This window comes from Mesocricetus auratus, unplaced genomic scaffold (genome assembly GCF_017639785.1).
Source record: "Mesocricetus auratus isolate SY011 unplaced genomic scaffold, BCM_Maur_2.0 Super-Scaffold_100676, whole genome shotgun sequence".
Lineage (NCBI taxonomy): Eukaryota > Metazoa > Chordata > Mammalia > Rodentia > Cricetidae > Mesocricetus > Mesocricetus auratus.
In genome coordinates this window covers 91,765,370-91,771,058 of record NW_024429266.1, presented here as the reverse complement: position 1 = coordinate 91,771,058, position 5,689 = coordinate 91,765,370, and the positions used below count along the sequence as shown (strand labels likewise).

Genomic DNA, 5,689 nt, shown 5'->3' with positions numbered 1-5,689 from the left:
ATGAAGTAAAATAGAGCACACTATCCAAAGCCAATTGATGCCACTGATGAGTATTTTTCCTAGAGCTCTCACCGCTGGTGGGACTTTTTTTTTCACTGTAACATTTAGTGTTAACTAGTCCCAGGATTGTGTGTACTTCAGGAAGTCTCCCGCCATCCCTATTTGTTGATGCTTTCTTCATCTCAATGCATCTTCATGGACCTTTCATCATCTCCATATTAGATTAAATTGAGTCAACTTGGAAATAGTGGAAAGCAGACAGGTATCATCAAATCAGAATTGCTCCTTTCATCACAACAACCCAAGGGTCAGAGACTCTCTACACGGGTTTCAGATGGTGTACTTGACACAGGGCTTCAGGTTCTACAGTAGGGAAAAGGGTTGAAATTTTGAGGATGGAAGATTTCACCTGAAGGTCAGCTCTCCTGCAGCAGCCTTGAAGTGGTATACACCAGGGCAGGTTGATATGCGAACCTACCAAGAGATCCCTGGGGTTTTATCAGTCAGGTTTACTTTCCTGTCTGGAGTTTCTCAGTCCACCAGAGGCTGTCAGGTTGCTAACCCTCCTTGCTAGACATCCAAGGGAAACTATTTCATATCTCCAGAACTCCTCAAATGGACAACTGTCTTCTCCTCTCTCCTTTCCTGCCCTGAGAGGCTGCTTCATGCTCTTCAAGTATTGACTCAGTTGCCTTGGCCCAGGTAAAACACTAGGAGGCTTGCATCCTTCTTCCTTGATATGCATCTTTGAAATTCTTTGCAATGCATAGAAATCACTTTCCAGTATAGCCTGATGTTCAAGGTAAAAGCTTACCAGTTTCTTTTTAATGTTATATTGGATCTATAAATACTGTCCTAGTCATATTTATTAATATTTATCTTATTAGTCTTTGTCTTTCATGTCATGGAAATATCCTTCTTGATAATTATATATAAGCTTTCATTTCTTCTAGCTTCTAAATTTTTATTATTAAGTAGTCATGTTTAATGCACTCATAATAATTTGCTATAAAATAAAAAGTAAGACAAGCTTTTAATTTTTTATGATGTTACATAGTTGTTCTTCATCTATACTTAAATACTTTACTATTACCCTACTTAAAAATAAGGCATTTTTCATTTATTTTATCTAGTTATCTTTACATCTCTTTAACGGGCTAATATTTTTTCAGACAAAATTTATGTGCAATCATTACATTTTATAGTATTACATACAGCACACTTCTCTATTTCATATTTTGTTGATTTTCTAGGAAATTCTCAGTAGGTCTGATAATTAATTTATCTCAGTAATTTGAAATAGTGAAGCCATTTACTTTTTTGTTCTGCATTCATGGACATTTTATATCAGTAAATAATAACAACACTAAAATTTAAGTTCTAAGTTCTATTATTTTAAGTATCACATTGATTAAGAGGTGGAATTCTGTAGGTTGGAATGAACTAATGCGAGGAATTATCTAGGAGCACCTCTTTGAGGAAATGAAAAGTTTAAGAGTCCTTTAAGCAACATCTCTCCATTCTCCATCTCTGGTACCCACAATTCATCCTACTCTCTCACTTCTTGCATTGAACATAGGAGCTTCATTTCTCTTTCTCTTCTTTTTTGGAAAATCATAATTATATTCTGAGGATTTTGAACAAAAAGGATAAAACTTTGTGGCTTTAGTAACCACAATAAACAGACCAAAATGTATTCAGATTGCATTACCTTCCCTCTCTCGCTTCCAAAGGAAGAGAAGAACAACTATCAATGACAAGATGTAGCTACAGAAAAGCAGCATCTAGAGCCGGCTCATTCTCAGGAGAGAATGCTGTGTCTAGTCCTCATGGTCTTGGGTGCTCTACACAGTCAGGAAACTTCTCTAGCAACGAACTACAGAAGTGATCCCTGAGAGTACAGTCTTGAGAAGCTTCTCTTTGACATGCATGTTTCAAACAAATGTATGTTGGAAAATTAAAAGGGTTAGATTCTATTTTCCTCACAAAAAATTGTGTATGCTAATGCATTTTAATAAATTAATGTGATATTTTCTATTTATTTGTTGATTTTTTCAAGACAGGGTTTCACTGTGTAACAGCCTTGGTTGTACTGGAACTGGAACTAGTTCCATAGATCAGGTTGGCCTCAAACTCAGAGAGATCCATCTACCCCTGCCTCCCGAGTGCTGGAATTAAAGGCATTCGCTGCCTCCTCAGCAGCCACCGTCGCCACCACCACTAGGTTTAGTAATATTTTTTAAGGGCTTCCTATAGATATAGTTTCTACTAATTTACAATCTTCCAAAACACACACACACAGACACACACACACACACAGAGTATTTACATAAAATATTTCATTGGAGCTGCCCTACACTGGGGAATAATACTTCTTTGTAGAAGCTATACGATGAAACAAATAAACAAACAAACAAAGGCAAGTGTAAGATATTCTCAACAAGCTGTTGGTCAGATTTCTCTGAGACCTCCAAAACAGATTAGGCCATCACAACGGTTCTTTATTATCCAATAGAACTTGGTAGTAACACCCTGTTGCTGAAGACCATATGCACATTGATCTCAAAACCTGAAGAAATGAAGATGGTACTGACCAGAAAGAGTCTTTCTTGCTGGCTAGTATCAAAGGTGGTAAGCATAATTCTGAAGTCAAAAGTCATAAATAGTCTTACCCAATTGTGAGCCCCACAAGCTACCATAACAACCTATTTGGCAATATATGCCTATAGGTGAAATAGCAGCACAAATGTTCGGGGGTAACCACCCACTAAGACCTATTATACAGAAATAAATGCATACCTAGTACTATAAATATATCCAAGAATGCATGGTTGAAGAGCTTATAGGCCCGTGGATGAACTTACTACTATTATTTTCCTGAATGGATATAATATTTAACTGTCCTCTAAATTCATATCTCTATGCACATGTTAGTACAACTCTCAGACCTCATCCGAGAAGCATGTGTGTGTGTAGTGCATCATGGTTGACAAAGAACCTCACACTGGTTCAAGTGTGGAGTCTGAGTGTGGAGTGCTCAGTCACAAATAGGACATCTATATTACCCTTCTTGCCAAGGACGAGGGAATATCATGGAAGCAGTGTTGGAAAGACTTCAGAAGTTTGGCATGGCTTGAGGTAAGACATGCCTTCAGCTCTTGTAAGGAGGGCTGCACTATGGTTGCACTCTGCATGAGACCTGTACATGATTAAGTCAGTCAATATTTAAGTATAAAGTAGGGAGGAGAGAATCATAGGACACCACCCTTACCTGAGGAACAATTGACAGTTGATGGCTTCTAGGGATAGGACACCTATTTTCCTTAGGCTTTTGTCCCTGGGTATGCTGACCACACTCTGGTAAATGACCATATATCCATCAGTTTATAGAGAATTAAAATTAGACTCAATAGCTTAAAGAAAGAAAAGAGAACACGAAGTTGACAGAGGGTTGATGTGTAATTGGATCTTCAAGTAGTTAGGGGAAGAAGAGATAGTTAATATAATCAAAACATATTGATGCATTTATAAAAATTTTTAAAAGTTAATAATGTAGATAGATATATAGATAGATAGATCTTTTGCTCCATGGAAATTGTAGTCTTTTTTCTTTCAATTTATTGCATCAGTTTATTTGTGTATATGACTGTGTGTGGAGAGGGTGAGTACGCAGGTACCAAGACACAATGGTGAAGGCCAGAGGTTAGCTTGCAGGAGTTGACTCTTCTTTCTATGTGAGTTCTGAGACTGAAGTTGGGCATTAGACTTACTGGAAAGCATATTTACCCATTAAGGCATCTTCTTGGCCTTAACCTATTATTAAAAGGTCTGGTTGACAAGCATTTTAACCAGGACACCAAATTTCCTATATCCTTCAGCTCTAAGGAATGACTTAGTGCTTAATTCTTCCCTAACCTCTGTTTTACTTAGTGATGATTAAATTGGGTGAGTTCAGGTGGTATAGCAGTAGACTCACTTAGTTATGGAGTAATTGAATAGTATTAATTTTTCTCCAAGGAAAATTTCAACCATACATCTTATATATATATACATATATATATATACTATTATATACATAGTAATTATAACAGTAATTAAAATCATTACAATTTATCACTGTTTTGTTTTCTAAATAGGAGGCTGAAGTTTGGAGTTTTGCCTCTTGTTTTGTGGTTAAAATGTACTTTGTTTTATTTCCAATGTCAGTTCTTCATATTGTTATTAGAGTCTTTAAGACCATACTATATTTTTCTATTACAGGTTTTACAGAGTATTCATTGTAACTGTGTAGGAGCAATTTTTATGAATAATTTGTAGGTGCTGTTTAAAGGACTCTCTCTGTGGGATACATAGTTTAATATAGAGTATGGTATTAACTTTATTAAAATAACTTTTGCAATATGTACATACTTCATTAGTTCTCTACTCTGGCTATGCATTACAACCTCGTGGGAGATTTTTTTTATAAACTAATAACACCTAAGAACCATTCAAACCAAATAGAACTGTATTTTTTAGTATGATCTGGGTAGCTGCACACTTAGAGGCAAGAAGTGTTGCTGATGTGGGGCCAAGTTCTTACAACCACAGTTCTGCTCATGTTTATTGTGTGTCTTATGTTGGTTTGGTTTGGTTTGATTTGGTTTGGTTTGGTTTGGGCCAATGACAAATGGAAAATACCTTACCATTTTAGCTAATTTTATGCTAGAATTTTTATTGCCTGCCAAATACTTTTTGTTAAAAGTCTTGGTTTATCTGTACACATTTAGTAGTTATCTCTTTGCTTCATCACTGGCTCTACCACAAAATACCGGAGATGGAGTGGCTTAAACAAACAAAAAGACATTGTTCCATCTTCAGAGGCTGGACACAGAAGTGAAGATTCTGTCATGGCCAGGTTCTGGTATGGATCTTACATTTCCTATCTTGCAGACTGCTGCAGGCTTCCCTTTGTATCTACACAGAGTGGAAAGTTCAAGAGCATTTCCGCATTCTCTCCAAGGACACCAATCCCCTCAAGAGATATCCATTTCATGAACCAATCACCTACCAAAGGCACTACCTCTTAACACCATCCTGTTTGGGGTTGGCTCTTCATTGGGTGAATTTTGATGGGTCACATTGACCTCATAGTCAATGTAAAGAAATCATGCACAAGCATTATGCCAATGTGTAATTGATATAATATTCTATTTTTATTGTGTCTTTTATTTTGAGAAAAATAATTGAAATCTTCCTTAACTTTTATTAATATGTTGGGGATTCAGGTTTTCCTTTAGCTTTCTGAGTTATTCTTGTCTATGTGTACTTCCCGAGAATTGTAGATTGGTTTAAATTTTCAATTCTATGTGCTAATCTTTTTCTTCTTGTAAGTAACGGTTCTGGGTCTGAGGATAATTATCAGTGGCAGAATTTTTACCTGATATTTGCAAGGCACCTGGTTCAGTTCCTGACTACCCAAAAGAAAGTGATTGTTTTGATTTATATTGACAATTTTATTAGATATACTTCTTTTCATATATCAACTAATTTGCCATATGCTTTCTTCTTATGTTGCTTTGTTATGTTGTAACTTTGTATATTCTACTGTTTATATATTTATTTTATTTATCGATTGGGAAAAAAAGGAAATTTTAATAGCATGGAGAGCAGTTTGTAAGTTGCACATGTGCATAAGCCAGTTTTCGTA

At 36.0% G+C, this 5,689-nt stretch overlaps 1 non-coding gene across 1 annotated transcript; it reads right to left on the bottom strand.

Moving 5' to 3' along the window:
- Window positions 1-1,695: 1,695 nt before the first annotated feature.
- Window positions 1,696-1,907, bottom strand: LOC121137393. Its single transcript, XR_005874634.1, has one exon. It is a non-coding gene; the product is annotated as a small nucleolar RNA U3 (small nucleolar RNA).
- Window positions 1,908-5,689: the final 3,782 nt, after the last annotated feature.